Genomic DNA, 24,618 nt, shown 5'->3' on the forward strand with positions numbered 1-24,618 from the left:
GTCTCTAAATAAATAAATAAATAAATCCTGCCTTAGATAAAATTGCAGGCCGGGTGTGGTGGCTCACACCTGTAATCCCAGCACTTTGGCAGGACAAGGTGGGTGATTGCTTGAGCTTAGGAGTTCAAGAGCAGCCTGGGCAACATGGCAAAACTTTGTTTTTACAAAAAATACAAAAATTAGCCAGGCATGGTGGCGCACACCTGTAGTCCCAGCTACTCAGGAAACTGAGCTGGGACAATCACTTGAGCCTAAGAGGTTGATGCTGCAGTGAGCTGTGATTGTGCCACTGCACTCCAGCCTGGTCAACAGAGGGAGACCCTGTCTCAAAAAATAAAATAAAATAAAATAAAATAGCTGCTGGATTAATTGGGAGGTTTGATATGGCATAAGTCATCCTTTCATGTTTTGAAGTTACTTTAAAGTGTGTCCACTCAGTAAGACACAAGTATCCATTTGGGCTTCTGCAATATTCTATGGGGTTTGGCCGGGCATGGTGGCTCACGCCTGTAATCCCAGCACTTTGGGAGGACAAGGAGGGCTGATCACTTGAAGCCAGGAGTTCGACACCAGCATGGTGAAAACCCCATCTCTACTAAAAATACAAAAATTAGCCAGGCGTGGAGGTGCATCATTGTCATCCCAGCTACTTGGGAGGCTAAGCCACGAGAATCGCTTGAACCTGGGAGGTAGAGGTTGTGTGAGCCAAGACTCTGCAACTGTACTCCAGCCTGGGCAACAGAGCGGGACTCTGCCTCAAAAAAATAAAATAAAATAAAATATTCTATGGGGTTCAAGAGTTTCCTTTTTTAGGACCAAAGCATTATTATTGGAGGAAGGCAATCCCTACTTCTCCCACTATTTCTGCCATGGGAGGAAGGTTCTCCTACCCACCACCCACAGGCCCAGGCACCTGGAGGCAACTCCAAAAACAGCAGGAGACTACTGAAGGAAATTGTCCATCTCTACGAGGCTCTCCTTGTGTCTCCAAAATGTATTAAATGACATCACAAGTAAGGCTTGGCAAGTAGGATAAGGGAGTTAGGCTAGGGCGGACAGACAGAAGTCTGCAGGCATGAACACAGGCAGGAAGGAAATGGAAAATGCAAACAGGAGAGGTGAGGCCAGAGCTGAAAGCTGCAGAAGGAGAATGAACAACGCTAGTTTGTATTACAGAACACTTTCACAAGTACAGTCTGCCTTAATCCTCAGCAGTTCTTACTGGTAAGATATAATGATATCCATTTTATAGATAAGGATCCTAAAGCCCAGCAAGGTCATGGAGCTACACGTAACTGAGCCACACATCTTAGATCAGTGCTTTTTCTGCTTGGCACACCCCACAGGGATTGGCACATCATGGGTAAAGAGTTGACATTTCTTGAGGAAAAGTAGAAGGTATGCATTTGACAGCACTTTAAGAAAAAAAATGTAGGCCAGGTGCGGTGGCTCACGTCTGTAATCCCAGCACTTTGGGAGGCCGAGGCAGGCAAATCACCTGAGGTCAGAAGTTTGAGACCAGCCTGGCTAACATGGTGAAACCACGTCTCTACTAATAAATACAAAAATTAGCCAGGTGTGGTGGCGGGCACTGTAATCCCAGCCACTCAGAAGGCTGAGGCAGGAGAATCGCTTGAACCCAAGAGGCAGAGGTTGCAGTGAGCCGAAATGGCGCCACTGCATTTCACCCTGGGTAACAAAGCGAGACTCCATTTCAAAAAAACAAACATACTGTAAATGTTAAGAAATTTACATTTTTGCATGGTCTTAATATCTCCCCACAAGATACTTACTAATTACAAAAGGACACTTTACAAAAGAAAAACCCAGCAGATAACCTCTTTAACCACATGATCAGTGTTAACATGCCCAGTAATAAGTCATATCAACAGAAAGTAGCCCCTGATATGATGCACTAAGAAGGGCATACACATTACTCCTGTGATATTCTTGCCAAAAGTGCATAAGGTCAATCTAATCGCCAAAAAAAAAAAAAAAAAAAAAAAAAAGTCATACATTCAAATTGTGGGATATTCTATAAAATGACTGAACAGCATGTGTCAGGGTTATATGAGAAAAAAAGCGAGAGACTGAGGAGCTGTCACAGATTAGGGAAGACTAAGAAGACATTACAACTAAGTGCAATGTAGGACCTTGGATTAGATCAAAAGGAAAACAGCTAAAATTCAAATAAGGTCTGTAGGTTACTGTACCAGTGTTAACTTCCTGGTTCTGATAATTGTACTAAGGTAAGGTAAAATGTTCCTGTCAGAGAAAGCTAGGTGAAGGTATAGGCAATGAAGAGTTTAGGATAGCTCTGAACTATTTTTGCAACATTTCTGTAGGTCTAAAATTATTTCAAAATAAAACACCAAAATAACTATAAAATATAATTTATATATGAATTATACCTAAATTTTGAAAACTATAGCTGGGTGTGGTGGTGCACACCTGTAGTCCCAGCTACTCGGGAGGCTGGGGCTGGAGGGCCGCTTGAGTCCAGGAGTTCAAGGCTGCAATGAGCTATGATTGCACTGCACTTCAGTCTGGGAGGGAGAGCAAGACATCATCTGTAAAAATAAAAAAATAAAAAACCTATAAAATCTTGACAAAATGAGGCATTAATATTTAATTCTTTCGGATGCTGTCTTCTCCACTACCAGTGCTCATCTTTCTCTTCAAATTTGAGACGGTATTTAGAAGTTCTGTATGTTCCAGATGATTCTGGGCTTCAAGGCCCAGCTCGAATGCTACCTCTTTCAAGAAGCTCTAACTGACCACCACAGCTGCACGGCTAGAAATTTTGTCTTCATCCCCTAAATGCCCATGACATTTTTTGTGCACATCTATTACGGCATTTATCATCTCCATAGTGGACATCTATGGTGTTCTCTTCCCAGTTCACCTGCCCAGTTCTGCTTCTTCCTCTTCTGACTCCAACCATGCAGTTCTCATGGGAGCTGCCATGTTGTTACAGACCCCACAGCTGATTGGTCCAGAAGTAGACATCTGACCCAGCTGGACCAATCAGACACCTTTCCTGTTTTTGTGGCAGTTGCTTTCTTTTGTCTTTCTCACTGAAACTGAGTTAAGTTTAGCCTAAAGCCTCCTTCTTACCTGTTGTATATTAATTTGGGTCTAAAGGTTTCTCCATACATTGTGAACTGTAATCTAACTAGGTATGTAAACAGACCGTAAACTACTCTTGTAACAAGTGGCTAGGTCTCATCCAATCACAGCTGTTGAGTTTCAGCCAATCGCAGGCCGACGACAGTTCAAACAGTATACGAATAATGCCAACCGTAACCAGTCTAGCTGTTTCTGTACCTCACTTCTGTTTTCTGTATGTAACTTTCCTTTTTCTGTCCATAAATGTAATCTGACCCTGTGGCAGCCTCTGAGTTGCTGTGAAGCTATTCTGGTTCTGCAAGGCGCCGGATTTGTGAATTGCTCTTTCTGCGGTTACACTTTGTTAAATTTAATTTGCCTAAAGTGTCCCCTCCGCGCCCCCCAATTAGAGGTAGAGACTCGCTATGTTGCCCAGACTGGACTGAAACTCCTGGGCTCAAGCGATCCTCCCACCTCAGCCTCCCGAGTAGCTGGGACTACAGGCTTTTGCCATCGTACCAGTTCAGAGTTTTTCTGGTAACATTAGCCACCATGTTCTCTGCCACATGAAGTAACCCTGTCTGTAACTAGAGTGAGAAGACAGCTAACGCACAGAAAGAAGCAGAGACACAGAATGGGGCGGGGGGGGGGGGGGGGGGGGCGGGGAGAGAGAGAGAGAAGAGAGAGCACATGCAAATGGGCTGATTCCACGTGTTCTTGAAGTTTTCTGTCCTTGCCAAGAGTGGTTGTTTTGTTGATCCCTATTCACTACATAACCCCCAGAATCCAAAAAATCTTCTGGTGAAGCCCTCTTCCAATAAATCTTTTTTTTTTTTTTTTTTTTTTTTTAATTAAGGTAATTAGAAGAGTTTTATGCGGCTCTCATCCCAAGTTGCAATGAGCTACTCTGAGTTATTTGCATACATGTTTTCTCTCTCCTATTCATCTGAGGGTTGCCAAATGCACATCTTAGATACAGTTCTCACTGGTCCAAGGCTAATGAGAAAACTAGGACAACATAGTGAGTCACTTACACAGGTAATTTTTAAAATTGCCAAATTCTGGGATTAGTCCTTGTTACTGGATTTTATGAGATGATGGTAACAGCAGAAAGTAGCAATTTATTTTTCCTTTTAATATTCTTTGACAAATAACAAGACGTTGGCGATTGTGTACCCCAATTTAGGAAAAAACTTTACTGGGACATGAAATCCCAGTGAAGTGCTGGCCAGGTAATGATTCCTCTGGGTCAGGGGCCCCCTCTTGGCTCTCAGCAGAGAGCCTTGTAAATGAGTGAGATGAGCTAATGGCTGTAGAGAGCTGTTCTGGTCTCCTGCGTCTCGTAGGAATACGATCTGATTTAGAACAGTTACAGCTTATTCAGTCCCCCAATTCTTTTACGATTTTTAAAGGAGGCTTATTTTTTACTTTTATTTTTATCTTTTTACTTATTTGCAAAATACCCTACTGGTCCTGCAGGGCCCTTCCTTTCAAATTGATCTCACATTTATTTTCTCTTTAATCTGAATCTCCTGTGTAGGTGTGGGAGTTGAGATGAAGTCTCCCATCTGGAAAGGTCGAGGGTCAGCTCTTTGTGGTGGGGAAAGAGCACTGGAGTGGGAGTCAGACAGCACTGTTGTCCACCTATGTCTTCTCCTCTTGCTGTTTGCAAGGCCTCAAGCAACTTGCTTCATTTCTCTGAGCCTCAATTTCCCCATCTGTGACATGGGGATGATATCTAGCCTACCTTTTGCACAGGGCTATTGCAAAGAGTTGAATAAGGCTTTCGTGGCAATTTGGAACTGAAGGAGGCGGCAAGGAGGGGACAGCCGCCCAGTGTTGTGTTATAGAAGCTGCTAGGGGCCGGGTGTGGTGACTCATGCCTGTAATCCCAGCACTTTGGGAAGCTGAGGTGGGTGGATCACTTGAGGTCAGGAGTTCCAGACCAGCCTGGCCAACATGGTGAAACCCCATTTCTACTAAAAATACAAAAATTAGCCCAGTGTGGTTGTGTGTGCCCGTAATTCCAGCTACTCAGGAGGCTGAGGCAGAAGAATTGCTTGAACCTGGGAGGTGGAGGTTGCAGTGAGCCAAGATCACACCACTGTACCCCAGCCTGAGCGGCACAGCAAGACTCCATCACAAAAAAAAAAAAAAAAAAAGAAGCTGATAGGGTATATTTGAGGGGGAAAAGATTCAGTAAAAGAAATGGAAATGTAGATAAGTGTGAGGAAGTTGTAAGCACTTCTTAGCTCTGTCTTTTCTTTTTGAGACAGAGTTTCACTCTTGTTGCCCAGGGTAAAGTGCAATGGCGTGATCTTGACTCACGGCAACCTCCACCTCCCGGGTTCAAGCAATTCTCCTGCCTCAGCCTCCCGAGTAGCTGGGATTACAGGCATGCGCCACCATGCCCAGCTAATTTTGTATTTTTAGTAGAGACAGGGTTTCTCCATGTTGGTCAGGCTGGTCTCGAACTCCTGACCTCGTGTTCTGCCTGCCTCAGCCTCCCAAAGTGCTGGGATTACAGGTGTGAGCCACTGCGCCCGGCCTCTAGCTCTGTCTCTTACTTGAATGTGATCTCACCCTCTGTGCCTCAGCTTCCTAATTTGGAAATCCAAGTCTCAGAGTCAGGAAGTAACTTTTTGGATACCTTACACTGAGCACTGAAGGTTGCATAAGAGTTGGTTACAGGCCGGGCGCAGGGCCTTGGCCTCCTAAAGTGCTGGGATTACAGGCGTGAGCCCACTGCGCCCAGCCTATTTACTTTTAGAGGCGGAGTCTCACTATGTTGTCCAGGGTGGAATGCAGTGGCTATTCACAATCACAATCCCACCACTGATAGCACAGTTTTGACCTGCTCCATTTCCATCCTGGGCCTGTTCAACCCTCCTTAGACAACCCTGCTTACAGGAGATCACCATACTGAAGCTGAACTTAGCATAGACTCTCGATCAAGATAGCACACTACAGCCTAGAACTCTTGGGCTCAAGAATCCCTAGGCTTATCCTCCTGCCTCAGCCTTCCGAGGAGCGGGGACCACAGGGACACACCACTGTTCCTGGCATCATATCTTCTTGACACTAAGAGACCAGGCTCTGAACCACTGTGTTCAAGTTACCCCATTGTGGGGCCTCTGTTCCTGCCCTAGGGGCCTCCCTGACTCAGCAACTGTGGGTGGCCTTGCTTCTGTGCCTGGACAGCAGAGGAGGTGAGAAGCCTTCCAGTTCCTTGAAAACCAAATATGGCCAGACCAGGCCCTCTGAGGCCCGACCCTCAGGCTTGGCCTGCTCCTGCCTGCTCATCTGGGCTGTGGGGCGCTACTCCCTACTCAACCTCCTGGCTCTGCTCCAGGGGGCTCTGGCAGATCTTGTTGGGAAAAGTAGTAAAAGTGAACATAAAATGAGTGTCTCTCATCCATGCTGCAATAATTCCTAGGGACTTTTTTTTTTTCGCGTGCATTTAGCTGTAAAATTCATAACAGAGGATGATTTCAATCCATCGACCTCTGGGTTATGGGCCCAGCATGCTTCCGCTGCACCACTCTGCTGACTAGTACTGCAATAATTCCTAATTCTAAGACTTTACTCATGTAATTTGGTCCACGGAGTACTTCTCTAATCAATGCTTGATGTGTCTTTGGTGGCCAGTGTGAGGTATCAGGAGGAGTTACTTCATAACTGTGAGACCTGCAGTAAGTCACTCATCTCATCCATCCATCCATCCATCCACCCACCCATTGGGCACCTATCTGTGCCAAGCACATTACATACAGACTCTTCTTCCAGACTGGAAACTCCATGAGAATTGCAGACCAGGTGTCAAAAGATAATTATTCAGGGCGGGCATGGTGGCTCATGCCTGTAATCCCAGCACTTTGCGAGGCTGAAGTGGGTGCATCACATGAGGTCAGGAGTTTGAGACCAGTCTGGCCAACGTGGTGAAACTCTGTCTCTACTAACAATACAAAAATTAGCCAGGCGTGGTGGCGTGCCCCTGTAATCCCAGCCACTTTGGAGGCTGAGGCAGAAGAATCACTTGAATCCAGGAGGTAGAGGTTGCAGTGAGCCAAGATCGTGCCAGTGCACTCCAGCCTAGGCAACAGAGTTAGACTCTATCTTAAAAAAAAGAAACAAAAAGATAATTATTCAATCAATATCAATGGGTGGTATAGTCTCAATGTGTCTCCTCCAATTTATATATTGAAATGTAATTGTAATGTGGTGATATTAAGAGGTGGGGCTTTTGGGGGCTATCACTTAATGAGGCTCCATCCTTATAAATGGGATTAGTGCCCTTATAAAAGAAGCCTGAGGGAGTTTGTTCACCCCTCTACCATGTAAGGACACATAGAAGGCGTCATCTACGAGGAACAGGCCCTCATTGACACCCAATCTACTGACACCTTGTTCTTAGACTTCTTGGCCTCCAGAACTATGAGCAACATATTTCTGTTGTTTATATATTACCGAGTCTGAGGTATTTTGTTATAACAACAGGAATAGGCTAAGTAAGACAATGAACCAATGGGCCAAGCCTTGTCCTTACTACAGTCCTGGTAAGGTTGTTATCATTATCACCCCCATTTCACAGTTGAGAAGCCTGACACTCAGAGAGGGGAAGTATAAAGAACATACAGCCAGAGATGAGTGGAGCTGAGACTTGGCCAAGTTCTTAACCACTGGCAGTTCTGCCCCACTCCTAACAGACGGAGGAACTATGCTGAGGGGCAGGCCCTGGAGGAGGACAGGGACCATTTCTCCTTCAGGTCTTGGCTTCCTTGGCAGGAAGCGGATTAATTCTTTCTCTTGTCTCCCTCCTAACCAAGCCTTTGAGGGTGCCCATCCCAGCTCAGAGTCTGCAAAGTCCTTTTCAAGGTTTCCAGAGCCCTCCTCTCAGCCCTGTAGAGGATTCAGGGCAGGGGGGCCCTTCCCCGTGGTTCAGATGGGAGAATTGAGGCCTCCGTACTGCCCACAGTCACACGCCATATTAGGGGCCTGGAATCTCATGCTTCAAGAGACTGAGCATAGAACTGGCTGCTAGAGGCCGGGCGCGGTGGCTCAAGCCTGTAATCCCAGCACTTTGGGAGGCTGAGACGGGTGGATCACGAGGTCAGGAGATTGAGACCATCCTGGCTAACACGGTGAAACCCCGTCTCTACTAAAAAATACAAAAAACTAGCCAGGCGAGGTGGCGGGCGCCTGTAGTCCCAGCTACTCGGGAGGCTGAGGCCGGAGAATGGCGTAAACCCGGGAGGCGGAGCTTGCAGTGAGCTGAGATCCGGCCACTGCACTCCAGCCTGGGCGACAGAGTGAGATCCGTCTCCAAAAAAAAAAACAAAAAACAAAAAAACAAACAAAAAAAAAACTGGCTGCTAGATATTTCCTGTAGGTGTGGTATGAAGCGCTTTAGATTCTGACGGGTCGTAGCTCTGCCACTTACAAGTTATGCAGCCTTAGAGGAATCACTTCACCGCGCTGAACCGCAGACTTCTCCCCTGAGTAATGAGGACAGTGCTAGTACCTATTTGAGAGATGTTGGGAGGAAGAAATGAAAAAACGCTTGTGAAGCACTTAGCGTAGTACCGGGAACACAGTGAGTGCTCCAACAATGAGGCTATTATGGTACTAAGTGCCTAAAATAGAACATCAGACTGGTAGGAGTATCCATGCTGAGGGTAATATTAGCTAATGTTTCTCTTTTTTTGAGACAGAATCTCTCTCTGTTGCCCAGGCTGGAGTGTAATGGCCCGATCTCGGCTCACTTCAACCTCCATTTCCCAGGTTCAAGCAATTCTCCCGTCTCAGCCTCCCATGTAGCTGGGATTACAGACACAAACCACCGCACCTAGCTAATTTTTGTATTTTTGGTAGAGACAGGGTTTCACTGTGTTGGCCAGGCTGGTCTCCAATTCCTAGCCTCGAGTGATCCATCCTCCTTGGCCTCCCAAAGTGTTGGGACTATAGACGTGAGCCACCGTGCCTGGCCAGCTAACGTCTTTTTTATTGCTACTATGTACCAGACACATTCATCTGGATAATATCCCTATAACTTAGTGCCATTTTACAGATGTGATAGCTAAGGCTTGAAATTTACTTGCCCTAGCTCCTTGCCCAGCAAGAGGAAGAGTCTGGGCCTGAACCTGAGTCTAAGTCCATGATCTCAGGAGCTCTGATCCACTGTCCTTCATGCTGAAGCCCAGAGAGGAAAAGGGAGTTTCTCAGGGCCTCATGGCAGGTGGGGGTAGGGCAGACCACATTGGGGAGGCTTTTTTTCTTCCTGGCAGCTCTGCATGGGTCTGGATAATTCTCCAGCTTTAGGATTAAGGCAGAGCCTGACTAGCACATTCACAGTCCTCTGGAAGAATCCGGGGATTGGTTCTTAGTCTCAGGCCAGTTAGCAGATTCTATTTCCACTCCCCCCGCCCAAGCTTTAATGACACCTTCAGCCCCTACTCTACTGTGTGACTGCCCATTCCCCACCCCCAGCTTTAATGCATGGGGGCCCCCCTTTTTAATCAGCTGAACCTTTGGCCAAAGAAAACTAATCGGTGCCCGCAAAACCAGCCAGCTGCCCTGGAATGTTGGAGGGGGGTCATCAAGCTGTTTGTGAGCTGCTGGCAGAGAAATGTGAACAGCTACCTTTTTTGGGGAAAGTCAGAACATCATCTGTGGGAAAAGATCCAGGGCAGGCCAGCTCAGAGGCTTGGGCCTCAGTTTCCCATACTCATCACCATGGCATGTATGCGGGATGAATAACTTCAGTTAAAGATTTAAGAACTATTGTTTGGGTGCTTGCTACGTGCCAGGTACTGCACTGGCTGCTGGGGACACATTGGAAACAGAGTTAAGCCCTGTCCTTGGGGGCTGACATTCTAGCAGAAGGCAGTCGCTCAGTAAGTGTCCCAACAGGCTAGAGGCAGGTGCCTCAGGTCCATGAGACCTGATCAACACACTTGTGGCTGGATAGGTTTCAGAATTCTTTTTTTTTTTTTTTTTTTTTGGATCCAGGGTCTCAATCTGTTATTCAGGCTAGAGTGCAGTGGCACAGTCATGGCTCACTGCAACCTCAAACTCCTGGGCTCAAGTGATCCTCCTGCCTTGGCCTCCCGAAGTGCTGGGATTACAGGCATGAACCACTGCTCCCAGCCTGAGAATTCAGGATTTTTTTTAGACTTTAAAAGGTGATCCAGTGGAGTCTGGATCCATCCATCTCCAATGAAACATGTGAATATTTCTGTAGCTCGAATTGTGAGTATTGACTCTAAGTGAAATGAACAGATTGCACAGCCTCAGTCAATCCAGGTCAGATATTGCTCCTGAATAAGTTTTCACTAAGTGTGCAGAAAAGCCTTTGGTTGTCTGAATTTTCTGGACTTGGAGCTGCAGGTATGAGACTGAGGGCCTGATTCCTCTTCCCATTGTACAGATAAGAAAACTGAGACACTAAGACTCAGAACCAGACAGTCACCTATCTCAGGCTCCCGAGCAAGCAAAACATGCAGGTGGGTGGGAATGCAGGTCTTGGTGTCTCCAGATTGAGGGCTTGCCACTAACAGGGACTGTGCCTCAGAGAGAAGCAGGGACTGGGTGGAGAAGGCCCCTTGACCAAACCTTGGCCCAGCAGCCAGTTCTGCCAGGAAGGAGTTAAACACTAGCTGGGCCCCTGCCAGGCCTCTGCACCACAGCTCCTCACAGGGCCTGCCTGTCTGGGGCCTGTTTACCAGGCTGTGCTTGCATCACCGGCTCTGGCTCTGATGTGCAGTGCAAACACATTCACATTCTTGGGTCATGAGAAATGCACAATTGTGGTGACATCATGCCCAGCGAGGAGGCTTTCGACAGCCTCTTTCCCGCCCTAAGTCAAAGCTGTTTGATTAGTTCCCTTTAACTGGAACTCTCTCTTCTCGTAAAAACTGACTGGAGATACTGACCCAGTGCGGATGACGGGGATTGGAGTGTTGTGTGTTTCTGTGTGTGTGTGTGTGTGTGTTTTAAGGGATAAAAATAGCCCATCTGGGACTCCTTTTGGGGTATTTGTGAGTATTAATGCACCAGTGTTTATATTAAATCTATGTCACACTGGATATTTTCGTCCAAATTTGGGGCTTGGAGATGGAACAAGAGAAACCACCCATATCTTTTTGGTTCCCTCTAGGTTTTCCTTTTGGGAGGGAGACACACAGTCCCAGTAACAGGGCCCTCGGAGACAATTTAGATCAATCCCTCATTATACAGCCAAGGAAAAGGAGGCCCAGAGAGGGAAGGGCCTTGCCTGAGGTCACGTAGTGAGGCTCCCAGTTCCCATACCCCTGGGACATATTTTGCAGCACGCCCCTCAGCCCCCATTTCAGCTTTATGAGCTGTTTTTCAGGGTGTTGGAAAGAGAAGTGCTCCTGGCTAGAGCTTCCTGGCTATGTTTTGAGATGAAGAATGAACATACCAGCTTGGGCAATATAGGGAGACCCCATCTCTACAAAAATATTGTAAAAATCAGCTGGGCATGGTAGTGCGTGCCCATGGTCCTGGCTACTCAGGAGGCTGAGGTAGGAAGATCACCTGAGTTTGGGAGGTTGAGGCTGCAGTGAGCTGTGATTGGCTATTGCACTCCAGCCTGGGAGACAGAGTGAGACCCCATCTCCAAAAAAAAAAAAAAAAAAAATGCGGGGCAGGGGCCAGGCACAGTGGTTCACACAAGTGATCCCAGCTCTTTGGGAGGCTGAGGCAGGCGGATCACTTGAGGTCAGAAGTTTGAGACCAGCCTGGCTAACATGGTGAAACCCCATCTCTATTAAAAATACAAAAATTAGCTGGATATGGTGGCGGGCGCCTGTAATCCCAGCTACTCAGGAGACTGAGGCAGGGGAATTGCTTGAACTCTGGAGTTAGAGGTTGCAGTGAGCCGAGATGGTGTCACTGCACTCCAGCCTGGGCGACAGAGCAAGACTCTGTCTCAAAACAAAAAAAAAAGTGTGGACACTTTTTTTGTGGTGGTGATGGTAGAGTCTATATGTGGTGTTGGGGTGGCAGCAGGGAATAAGAAACAAGAGACCTCAACCTCCCCAATCTCCTGTCTTTCTTTTTTTGAGACAAGGTATTGCTCTGTTGCCCAGGTTGGACTGCAGGGTATGACTATATCACTCTGTTGCCCAGGCTGGAGAGCAGTGGTGTGATTACAGCCCACTGCAGCTTTGACCTCCCAGGCTCAGGTGATGCTCCTACCTTGGCCTCCAGAGTAGCTGGGACTATAGGCATGTCCCACCACACCCAGCTATTTTTTGTGCTTTTAGTACAGACTGGGTTTTGCCACATTGCCCAGGCTGGTCTCCAACTCCTGGACTCAAGTGATCTCCCCATCTCGGGCAGATCCCAACGTGTTAGGATTACAGGTCTGAGCCACTGTGCCTGGCCACCTCCTCTTTTTCTGTCCCAATGACTTGCCTCTCCTCCCCAGATCACCCTAGGTCTTCTTTTGTTTCTCTTTCCAAAGAAGTCCCCGTCCTTGCTGACTTCCTGCAATGGCTGCTGAAGCTTGTTTCTCACTTAGGGATACTAAATTGAGCCAATATAAATGTAGGACACCCAGTTGAATTTGAGTTCAGATAAACAACGTTTTAGTTTACGTCCCATGGAGTATCAGGATATACATTTATCGAGCAACCCTATTTTCTTCCTCCTGCATCATCCTGACTGTGGCAGATACTCTTGACTGCCTCCCCATTAACCTTCCTTCTCCTTCCTTGATAACTGAGCCCTGATTTCTGTCTGTGGTGCCAGTGTGTCCCAGTTGGTGAACTGTGATTGGTCTAAGCTAGTCATGACAATCCTGTTCTCTGTTGTTTTCCCTAACTCCCTTGTAGTAAGAAATGATCTGATGGTTATTATTATTATTATTTTTATAGAGACAGGGTCTCAGTCTGTTGCCCAGGCTGGAGTGCAGTGATGTGATCATAGCTCATGGCAGCCTTGAACTTGTGGCTGAGATCCTGCCATCTCAGCCTCCCCAGTAGATGGGACAACAGGTGCATGCCACCACACCTGGCTAATTAAAAAAAAAAAAAATGTGTAGAGATGGGATCTCACTATGTCCCATCTGATCAGCCCAGGCTGATCTCAAATTCCTAGCCTCAAGTGAGCCTCCTGCCTTGGCGTCCCAAAGTGCTAGGATTACAGGCATGAGCCACTGGGCCCAGCAGATCTGATGGTTTTAAGTTATGCCTGCAAGTTCCTTGACATCTCTCCTTTCAGAAGGTGGAGACTCATCCCTTCCCCTTGAAAGTAGGCTGGACTCAGTGATTCATTTCAAAGAGTGACTTCTGAGGGCAGCTCATAAAAACCATTGTTGCTTCTGCCTTGCTCTCTTAAATTACTCATTCTAGAGGAAGCCTGATGCCATGTTGTAAGGATACTCAGTAGCCCTATGGAGAGGCCTGCATGGGGAGAAACTAAGTCCTCCCATCAACAGCTAGCCCCAGCTTGCCAGGCATGTGAGTGAGCAAACTTAAAAGTGGCTCTAGACCCAGGCAAGCCTTTGAATGACTGCAGCGTGGGCCAACATTCTGACAACAGCATAAACCAGAGATATGCCTGTATTAATATTTTTATTTTCTTTCTTTTTTTCTTTCTCTCTTTTCTTTCTTTCTTTCTTCTTTCTTTTCTTTCTTTCCTTTCTTCCTCTTTCTTCCTGTCTTCCTTCTTTTCTTTTCCTTCCCTCCGTCCCTTCCTTCCTTTCTTCCTTCCTTCTTTCTTTCCTTCCTTCCTTCCTTCCTCCCTTCCTTCCTCTCTTTCTCTCTTCCTCTCTTCTTTCTTTCTTTTTCTTTTGTTTTTTTTGAGACGGAGTCTCACTCTGTCACCTAGGTTGGAGTGCAGTGACACAATCTCAGCTCACTGCAACCTCTGCCTCCTGGGTTCAAGCGATTCTCCTGCCTCAGCCTCCTGAGTAGCTGGGATTACAGGCGTGTGCCACCATGCCCAGCTAATTTTTGTATTTTTAGTAGAGATGGGGTTTAACCATATTGGTCAGGCTGGTCTCGAACTCCTGACCTCGTGGCCTGCCTGCCTCAGCCTCCCAAAGTGCTGGGATTATAGGTGTGAGCCACCGTGCACAGTTTCTTCTTCTTCTTTTTTTTTTTTTAGAGAGAGGGTCTTGCTCTGTTGCCCAGCCTGGAGTGCAGTGGCATGATCATGGTTCACTGCAGCCTGGAACTCTGGGGCTCAAGTGAGCCTCCTTTCAGCCTCCTGAGTAGCTGGGACTATAGGCATGCACCTCCATGCCTGGCAAATTTTTTTTTTTTTTGAGACAGAGTCTTGCTCTGTTACCCAGGTTGGGGTGCAGTAGCACAATCTCGGCTCACTGCAACCTCCACCTCCCAAGTTCAGGTGATTCTTGTGCCTCAGCCTCCCGAGTAGCTGGAATTACAGATGTACACCATTAGGCCTGGCTAATTTTTGTATTTTTAGTAGAGATGGGGTTTCGCCATGTTGGCCAGGCTGGTCGTGAACTCCCAGCCTCAGGTGATCTGCCTGCCTCGGCCTCCCAAAGTGCTGGGATTACACGTGTTAGCCACTGCACCCACTCCCATGCCTGGCTAATTTAAAAACATTTTTCTTTTTTTTTTGAGACCGAGTTTTCGCTCTTGTCACCCAGGCTTGTGTGCAGTGGCACAATCTCAGCTCACTACAACCTCCACCTCTGGTTCAAGCAATTCTCCTGCCTCAGCCTCCCAAGTAGCTGGGATTACAGGCACCTGCCACCATGCCTGATAATTTTTTTTTTTTTTGAGACAGAGTCTCGCTGTGTTGCCAGTGGTGTGATTTTGGCTCACTGCAACCTCCGCCTCCCAGGTTCAAGCGATTCTCATGCCTTAGTCTCCCTAGTTGCTGGGACTACAGGCGCGTGCCACCACGCCCAGCTACTTGTTGTATTTTTAGTACAGACGGTGTTTCACCATGTTGGCCAGGATGGTCTTGATCTTTTGACTTCATGATCTGCCCACCTCAGCCTCCCAAAGTGCTGGGATTACAGGCGTGAGCCACTGTACCCAGCCTAAAAATATTTTGTAGAGATGGGGGTCTCCTTATGTTGTCCGGACTGGTCTTGAACTCCCAGGCTCAAGTGATCTTCCTGCCTCAACCTCCCAAAGTGTGCTGGGATTAGAAATGTGAGCCACTGCCCCCCATCATTTTTCATTTTCTTTGAGTGTGCGTGTTTCCGTGTGTGTGTGTGTGTGTGTGTGTGTGTGTGTTTTAAGGCATAAAAACAGCCCATCTGGGACTTCTTTTGGGGTGTATTAATGCACCACTGTTTATATTAAATCTATGTTACACTGGACATTTTCTCATATTTTATGTTGTTTTTGACATATTTAAGGGAGGGCTTGCCGACTGGAAAGAGACTGCTGCTTTTAGGGGTAGGTAATTTCTAGAGACAGTGAACAACTTGTCAGTGAGCCCATGTTTTATACACAAACCAATGAATTTCAAGTCCATACCCTCAACCTCCTTTATCCAATTCTCATATACCCTGCCCTAAATCAGTCTAGGGCCAGGTACCGGACAACTAGGGACAGCCCCTGTTCCCCACAGCTATCTGGAATGATTCAAACTAGGCAGTCCTAAACTGTTTACCACACCCTGCTTTGCCTTTCCCGTGGAAACCACAATAAACCTGTGGCTATGCCTTCTCCTTATTCCTTTCTGCCTTTCTACTGACGCTAGTGCTTCTCCCTGTGGCCCCACCTGGCATGCTATACCTCTGATTTTACGGAACTGTAAGTCCGTAAACCCCGTCTCTACTAAAAATACAAAAATTAGCTGGGCGTGGTGGCGTGCACCTGTAGTCTCAGCTACTCCAGAGGCTGAGGCAGGAGAATCGCTTGAACCTGGGAGGTGGAGGTTGTAGTGAGCCGAGATCGCAGCACGCCACTCCAGCCTGGAGACAGAGCGGGACTCCATCTCAAAACAAACAAACAAACAAACAAACAAAAAACCCAATTAAAAAAAAAACCTGGCCACAAATCAACTCAGAGATTCTGAGCTAGAATCACCTAACTAAGCCATTCCCAATACCTGACCCACAGAAAGTTTGAGATAGTAATCCCAGCCTCCCAAAGTGCTGGGATTACAGGTGTGAGCCATTGTGCAAAGCCAGAATGTAGCAATTCTAAGATACCCCAGAGCACATTTATTCTGTTATCTCTGTACTTCATAGATGGTAATCTAAGGCCCTAGGGTGGGGAAGGCACAGCCTAGAATAGCATAGGAGACCAGTGGCAGAGTGGAGATTAGAATCCAGAACTTTGAACTTTCCCTTTCTCTAGGCTGTGAGGAAGGCAGTGTGGATTCCCTAGGACCACCCAAACATTTCCTTTCAGGAAGCGATTCTTGACCCAACGCTGCTACCAGCTCCCCCTGGGTCAGGAAGCTCTGCCTGCCCAGGATTTCCTGTGTGTGGGAAAGAAACAGGAAGAGTAGATAAATCCTCCAAGGCTTTTTCTCCCAAGTGCGTGAGGTCCTCTCCCTGGTAAGTCTGCAGCAGTTCTAGCCAAGATGATCAACCCATTGACATGTGTTTTCTGTGTTTCTAAACAGTAATAAAAAAGAATGAAGGAGGCCGAGGCAGGCGGATCACAAGGTCAGGAGATCGAGACCATCCTGGCTAACACGGTGAAACCCTGTCTCTACTAAAAATACGAAAAATGAGCCGGGCGTGGTGGCGGGCACCTGTAGTCCAGCTACTTGGGAGGCTGAGGCAGGAGAATGGCGTGAACCCGGGAGGCGGAGCTTGCAGTGAGCTAAGATCGCACCACTGCACTCCAGCCTGGGCGACAGAGCGAGACTCCATCTCAAAAAAGAAAGAAAGAAAATAAAAAAGAATGATTGGCAAGTCACAGTGGCTGTCACCTGTGACCTCAGTATTTTGGAAGGCCAAGGTGAGCCGATCGCTTGAGCCCAGGAGTTTGAGACCAGCCTGGGCAACACAGTGAGACCCCATCTGTACAAAAAATACAAAAAATTAGCCAGGTGTGGTGGCACGCGGCTGTAGTCCCAGGTACCTGAAAGGCTGAGATGGGAGGGTTGTTTTAGCCCGGGAAGTCGAGGTTTCAGTGAGCCAAATCGCACCACTGCACTCCAGCCTCAATAACAGAGTGAGACCCTGTCTCAAAAAAAAAAAAAAGAAAGAAAGAAAGAATGATTGTGTGTGCATGAAGCACAAGACAGGAGGTAGGGGAGAAGAGTCCACGTCACTGTCCCTTGTCCCCGCTGTTGGGGAGCTGCCTTTGTTTGGGTCCTCCCATAAGCAGGCCCTAAGACAAGTATTTAAGTTCAAGTGATCTGTCTGGGAGGTGGTCCCAGGGAATCCCCTGCAGGGGAGTGGGGATGGGGAAAGGAAAGCAGCCAATAAATTCAATAAATAAATTGAAAGCATACCGCAATAGGCAACTGCAGCTCAACCCCACCAGGGAAAGCTCAGAGACACTCATCCCAACCAAGGAGCAAGGCAGCTGGAGTATCTAGCCACCAACATCTCATCTTTCACTGGTTGAGGGATGCTTCTGGAACTCAGCCTTCCTGCTTGCCCGAGGAGAGGCCCAAGTGTGCTCCCGAGGTCAGAACAACACAGTCAAGCAGTTACATTCACAGTAAGAAGCCTTTGACGGGTAGAGGTATCATCAGGGGCATATGGGTGGTATCTGCTCCAGAAGCTGACCACTAATGAGTTTTCCATCCACAGGAAAAGGCAGACAGAGGCCCAGGAGACACGCCTTCCCCTCCCTGAGTAGGGTTATAGAGGCCATGTGGAGTGCATAGTGGGCCTTTTGCCTGTCCAGGCCCCCATCACCCCTTTCTTCTCATTTTGAGGAACCACCTTACCCCACTGTGGTCCACATCCTCCTCTTCAACACTGTACTAGACCGCATTTCCCAGCCTACCTTGCTGTTAGGGGACCATGTGACTGATTCCAGCCAATGAATTGTGAGCAGAAGGGACATGTGCTGTTTTCAGGCTTGGTCCATAAAAACCAACCACTCACTTCCTTTTGCTTTTTCTCGCTTTTTAATTTTTTTTGAGACAGGGTCCCACTCTGTTACCCAGGCTGGAGTGCAGTGGCATCATCATGGCTCACTGCAGCCTCCACCTCCTGGGCTCAAGTGATCATCCCAGGTTCAAGCAATCGTCCAGCCTCAGCCTCTTGAGTAGCTGGGAAAACAGGTATACACCACCACACCTGGCTAATTTTTTTATTCTTTATTTTTTTTTGTAGAGACAAGGTCCCACTATGTTTTTTAGGCTGGTCTCAAACTCCTGTGCTCCAGCAATCCTCCTGCCTTGGCCTTCCAAATAGTTGGGATTATAAGTGTGAGCCACTGTGCCTGTCTTGCTTTTTAGAATGTCTTCAATGGTGCTTTGGAGGAAGACAATATCATGTGAATGACTACACAAATCACTATTGTCAGTTGGGAGTTAGCTCTGAGAGGAAAAGTTTAGGGTGTCTTGAGCACTTTGACTTGAGATCTAGGCAAAGGAAGTCATGGGCAAAGGCCCTGAGGCAGGAAGGAGGAGTCTGAAGTGGGCCATGGTGACTGAAGGTTATAAGTGAGGCTGAATGGCTGAGAGGAAGGCACATGATCTTGATGTAAAACTCACAGGTGTGTGTATTAGTCTGTTTTCACGCTACTGATAAAAACATACTAAGGCTGGGAATAAAAAGAGGTTTAATTGGACTTACAGTTCCACGTGGTTGGGGAGGCCTCACAATCATGGTGGAAGGTGAAAAGCGTTTCATACATGGTAGCAGCAAGAGGAATGAGGAAGAAGCAAAAGCAGAAACCCCTGATAAACCCATCAGATCTCATGAGACTTATTCACTATCACAAGAATAGCATGGGAAAGACTGGCCCCCATGATTCAATTACCTCCCCCTGGGTCCCTCCCACAACACATGGGAATTCTGGGAGATACAATTCAAGTTGAGATTTGGGTGGGGACACAGCCAAACAATATCAGTGTGTGAGGAGTTAGATGGATATGGGCTGGACACTGCCCCGGCACCCTTCTTCCTCTTTCTGGGGACAGAGAGCCAGTTTGAGAAACCAGATTATAACCAGGAGGGGCTGAGCCTAGAAATTCAACAGAATTTTGGTATATATGTGGCTTGCAGGGACATGGAATTCAGTGGTCCCCATGCCTAGCGCCCCCTGCTCTGGTCTATAGTGGGGGAAGGGCTTTTCTGTCTTCCAGACACAGCTCAGTCTCACCTCATTCTCAGGTCATGTGACCTGAATTTGATGGGTTTTCAAATCGTGTGCCCCGACCATCTTGTGTATGGGCTGGGTACCTCTCATCCCACACAAGTGACTTTCCAGGTCAGGTGCTGTGGCTCACACCTGTAATTCCAGCACTTTGGGAGGCCGAGACGGGGAGATCACCTGAAGTTGGGAGTTTGAGATCAGCCTGGCCAACATGGTGAAACCCTGTCTCTACTAAAAGTGCAAAAATTAGCTGGGCATGGTGGTGCAAGCCTGCAATTCCAGCTACTTGGGAGGCTGAGGCTATGGGAATCGCTTGAAACGGGAGGCAGAGGGGGTTCAAGTGATGGCACAGTGAGCCGAGATCGCGCAACTGTACTCCAGCTTGGGTGACACAGTGAGACTCTGTCTCAAAACAAACAAACAAAACAAATGACTTTCCAATATCTGTGCAATAGGCTCTTCTTGAGGGCTAGCCTGGGAGCCTCGCTCCGTGGTGTTGTTAAACCTCAAGTAACTGACTTAATATTGAACTGCTGGGCCAGAGCTGCAAGCCTGACCTCAGGGGCTGCCTTTCTCCTGCCCCACCCCCTCCCCTGAAGCAGTGTCCTCTGGGGAAATGCAGCTGACCCAGCTGCATCCGTGGGAAGGCCTGGCCCCCACACTTCACCTTCTCGGCCCTGCCTCTCGGCCACAGGAAATGACCCTCTTAGCGGCCACGAGCTGTGATCCAGAGGACAATGACAGAGGGACGGAAGCCCCGTTTGTCCCAGCTAACTTGTTCCCTTGGGTGGGTGCCAGCTGCTGGAAACAAAAAACTGAAGATTCAGTGGAAAACATATTTTTTACAAAACAAACAAACAACCCTGCGGGCTTTAGCCAACTTCTGAAGCTGGGAGGGGGGGCGGGGGTGGTTTTCTTTACTTGCTTGTGTGTGTGTGTTTAAAACACAGATAAGCCTCAGAGAATCAAATAATGTAAAGCTTGGAAGAAGGCCGGGGATCCCACCCAAGCAGCAGAGCCCCCCTGTGGTGTCTGTCTTCACGCGGCTGGGCCCCACCTCTCCACACCACTGTTCATCATGTCACTTGGCTCTGGCCACTGCCTCCACCCCACCTCCATTCACCACCCAGAAGTCAGAAAGCTCTGCTCAAACCCAAATCAAGTCACCCTTCCAGGGCTCTGCAGGCCACCTGTCTCAGTCTTCAGGTCTCCAGCGCAAATGCCACCTCCTCCAAAGGGCTTCCCTGACCATTCCATATGAAACAGCACCTCTCAGTCTCTCTCTCTCTCTCGCGTAGCACTTGTAACACTTACTATATTTGGAATGATCTGCTTTGTTTCCACGTGCCAGGCACATAGTAGCTACTCAATAAATGCTTGTCGACTGACACTGTTTCTCAGTGTTTGTTGCATTCAGATCAAAACTGGCTTAGAAAATCCATATTCCATTGTATTTCAATAAACATTATTGGCCACAAACTGAGTGCTAGGGACCAGAGGGAAGTTAGTTGGGATTCATTCATTCACTCACTCACTCATTCATTCATGAGAAGGGTAGAACCCACAGTAAATGGTGACCCAGCCAGGGGGTGCAGAGAACCAGGAAAGCTTTAGGTGGGAGGGGTTGTTGGTCGGTTTTCCCCTATGACAGTGGGGTTCGAAGGTGTGAGCAAGAAAGTGTTTGGAAAAACAAGAAAACCTTGGGGTGTGGAATTTAATTTATTCACACTTAGGACCCCCAGGGAGGGCAGAGACCCGATTTTATCTGGGGCTGCGGAGAGGGCACTATCCATGTGCTTGTTGAAGGAATTGAGGGATGAGGGATGGTCAGGTAGTGTATGAAGTTTATGACTGTTCAGGAGGTTGCTGTGAAGTCGTGAATGCCAGGCTGTGCAGTCTGGATTTCCATCTACAGGCAACAGAGTCTAATCAAAATAAGGATTTGGGGGCTGGGTGTGGTGGCTCATGCCTGTAATCCTAACACTTTGGGAAGCTGAGGCGGGAGGATCGCTTGAGCTCAGGAGTTCAAGATCAGCCTGGACAACATAGTGAGACGTAGTCTCTAATAAAAAAAAAAAACTAGCCAGGTGTGGTGGTGCGTGCCTATAGTCCTAACTACTGGGGAGGCTGAGGCAGGAGGACCACTTGAGCCTGGGAGGTCGAGGCTGCAAAGATGTGTGATTGAGCCACTGTACTCCAGCCTGGGTGACAAAGTGAGACCCTGCTTCAAAAAAAGAACAAACCGGTTGCCAGGCACGGTGGCTCATGCCTGTAATCCTAGCACTTTGGGAGGTCGAGGCGGGTGGATCACCTGAGGTCAGGAGTTCAAGACCAGCCTGAGCTACATAGTGAAGCCCTGTGTCTACTAAAAATACAAAAAATTAGCCAGGCATAGTGGTGTGTGCCTGTAATCCCAGCTACTTGGGAGGCTGACGTAGGAGAATTGCTTGAACCTGGGAGGTGGAGCTTGCAGTGAGCCGAGATTGTGCCCCTCATTCCAGCCTGGGTGACGGAGCAAGACTCTGTCTCAATAATAATAATAAAAATAAAATAATAATGATGTGCAAAGCCTGTTTGAAGTGCCTGAATGTCACTGACTCCTGAACTCCAGTTCACTAGCTACATCAGAGTATCCCAGCCCCGTCCTAGAAGAGTCTGATTCTCCGTAAGTTGGAGTTGGGGCCTGGCCATCTGCCATTTTCACACACTTGCCAGATATCCTTGCCATTCACTAGGTTTGGTGACCACTGAGGCTCAGAGAGGTGAAGGCACTTACCCAAAGTCTGTAGGTGGTGGGGGTGGGGGCAGAGGCCGGTGTTTGAACCTGGTTGGCCTGGCCCTCCACATTCACCAGCTTCACTTCAGCCTCCCCCTGGAATGGCTCCTTTCTCCACATTATTTTCCCCTGGATGCAGGAATCTGGGCTGTGGCTGAGCCTGCCTGCCCTGTCCTCTCTTCCCATCCCCGCCCCCAGCCTCAAAGGTCAGATACCTCCCAGCCTCCCTCGGTCATGTCCATTTATGGCTCTGTTGTTCCAAAATGTGGCCAAATTTATAAACTCCCCTTTCCTGGAGACACGAAACAATTTGTGCAGAGTGCAGTGCGGGGGCAGAGCTGGGAGCTTCGTCTGAGACCTGGACTTCAGCCCAGGCCCAATGAGCTCTGGCATTGAACAGGCCCCAGTCCCTCCCTGGACCTCAGTTTCCTCACCTACAGAATAAATATACTGGACTAGATCATTCCTTAAGTCCTTCCTATGTCTAGATACAGCCACACATTTTTACTTCTTCAAAATACCAATTCCCTAAATCCGTGGGCTCAATAATTACAAAAGAAGGTGCTGGGGATGGAGTGCAGTCTCTACTGCTATCTTTTGCATTTTTTTTTCTTTTCTTAATTTTATTATTATTATTTTTTTAAGAGACAAGTTTTCACCATGTTGCCCCAGCTGGTCTTGAACTCCTGGACTCAAGTGATCTGTCCAGCTTGACCTCCAGAGTGTTGGGATTACAGGCATGAGCGACGGCACCCAGCCTCTTTTTCTTTCTGGGGGCTAGATTTTTTTTTTTAATTAAAAAATTACCCAAATAATTAACTTTCACTGTAAAGTAAATGTCCCCCTTTCCAGCCACCCATTCCTGCTCCCTTTCCCAAAAGTATGGGGTAGAGCTTTCACGACAGGTTTCTCTGGATTTATCAGTATATGTACTCATGTTCCTATGGAGGTTTTTCCTTTTTACGTAAAAAGGAATTATGGTATATTTTGTTTGGCATTCTTTTTTTTTTTTTTTTTTCACTTAATGTCTTATTCTTTTTCTCATATCAATCTCTTTTTTTACTTTTTTTTTTTTTTTCCTGAGATGGAGTCTTTCTTTGTTGCCCAGGCTGGAGTGCACTGACACGGCCTCAGCTCACTGCAACCTCCACCTCCTGGGTTCAAGTGATTCTCCTGCCTCAGTCTCCCAAGTAGCTAGGATTACAGGCATGTGCCACCACGCCCAACTAATTTTTGTATGTTTTAGTAAAGATGGGGGTTTTACCATGTTGGCCCTGATCTCAAGTCATCTGCCTGCTTCAGCCTCTCAAAGTGCGGGGATTACAGGCATGAGCCACCACATCCAGTCTCAATCTCCTTTTCACAAAACTGTTTTGGCTGGGCACAGAGGCTCATGCTTGTAATCCAAGCACTTTGGGAGGCCTAGGTGGGTGGATCACCTGAGCTCAGGAGTTCTAGACAAGCCTGGGCAACATGGTGAAACCCTGTCACTACAACAAATACAAAAATTAACTGGGTGTGGTGGCACACACGTGTGGTCCCAGTTACTGGGGAGGCTGAGGTGGGAAGTTCACTTGACCCTGGGAAGTGGAGGTTGCAGTGGGCAGAGATACTGCCACTGCATTACCACCTGGCTGACAAAGTGAGAACCCATCTCAAAAAACAATAACAACAACAACAACAACAAAACTGTTTCACTGAGCCATAATTAATACAATATGTAGCTCATTCATTGTGAGTATATAGTTCAGTGATTTTTTTAGTAAATGTATAAAGTTGTGCAACCACTAGCAGTTTTAGAACATTCAGACCTTTTCCAACCCCCTAACAAATAACCATTTTCAAGTCAATTCCCACTCCCACCCCAGCCCCAGGCACCCCAATCTACCTTCTGTCTATATGGATTTGCCTTTTCTGGACATTTTTTTTTTTTTTTTGAGATGGAGTTTAGCTCTTGCCACCCAGGCTGGAGAGCAATGGCGTGATCTCAGCTCACTGCAGCCTCCGCCTCCTGGGTTTAAGTGATTCTCCTGCCTCCGTCTCCTGAGTAGCTGGGATTACAGTGCCCGCCATCATGCCTGGTTAATTTTTGTATTTTTAGTAGAGACAGAGTTTCACCATGTTGGCCAGGCTGGCCTTGAACTCCTGACCTCGGGTGATCCACCTGCCTTGGCCTCCCAAAGTGCTGGGATTATAGGTGTGAGCCACCGCTCCCCACCAAGACATTTGACATAAATGGAATAGTGGCTGGGCGTGGTGGCTCACGCCTGTAATCCCAGTACTTTGGGAGGCCGAGGTGGGGTGCATTACCTGAGGTCAGGAGTTCAAGACCAAATAAAGGCTGGCCAGTCATTTCCAGAGAATGTAAAGGAGGTCTCAGAGTCTCATGGAAAATTAGGCTCCATGGCTTCTGAGCTAGTAATGTGGCTGAGGGCTTAAGAAAGTGGGCTTTGCTGGCAGGGGCCCCTGGTTCAAACCCCAGTT

The 24,618-nt window shown here is 47.6% G+C and overlaps 1 long non-coding RNA gene across 1 annotated transcript; it reads right to left on the reverse strand.

Moving 5' to 3' along the window:
• Positions 1-2,534: 2,534 nt before the first annotated feature.
• LOC108580716 lies at positions 2,535-22,333 on the reverse strand. The gene is made up of 3 exons (XR_001892223.3): positions 22,135-22,333; positions 8,549-8,629; positions 2,535-2,570 (listed from the first exon to the last, which is right to left on the reverse strand). It is a non-coding gene; the product is annotated as an uncharacterized LOC108580716 (long non-coding RNA).
• Positions 22,334-24,618: the final 2,285 nt, after the last annotated feature.

Source organism: Papio anubis, chromosome 16 (genome assembly GCF_008728515.1).
Source record: "Papio anubis isolate 15944 chromosome 16, Panubis1.0, whole genome shotgun sequence".
Classification (NCBI taxonomy): Eukaryota; Metazoa; Chordata; class Mammalia; order Primates; family Cercopithecidae; genus Papio; species Papio anubis.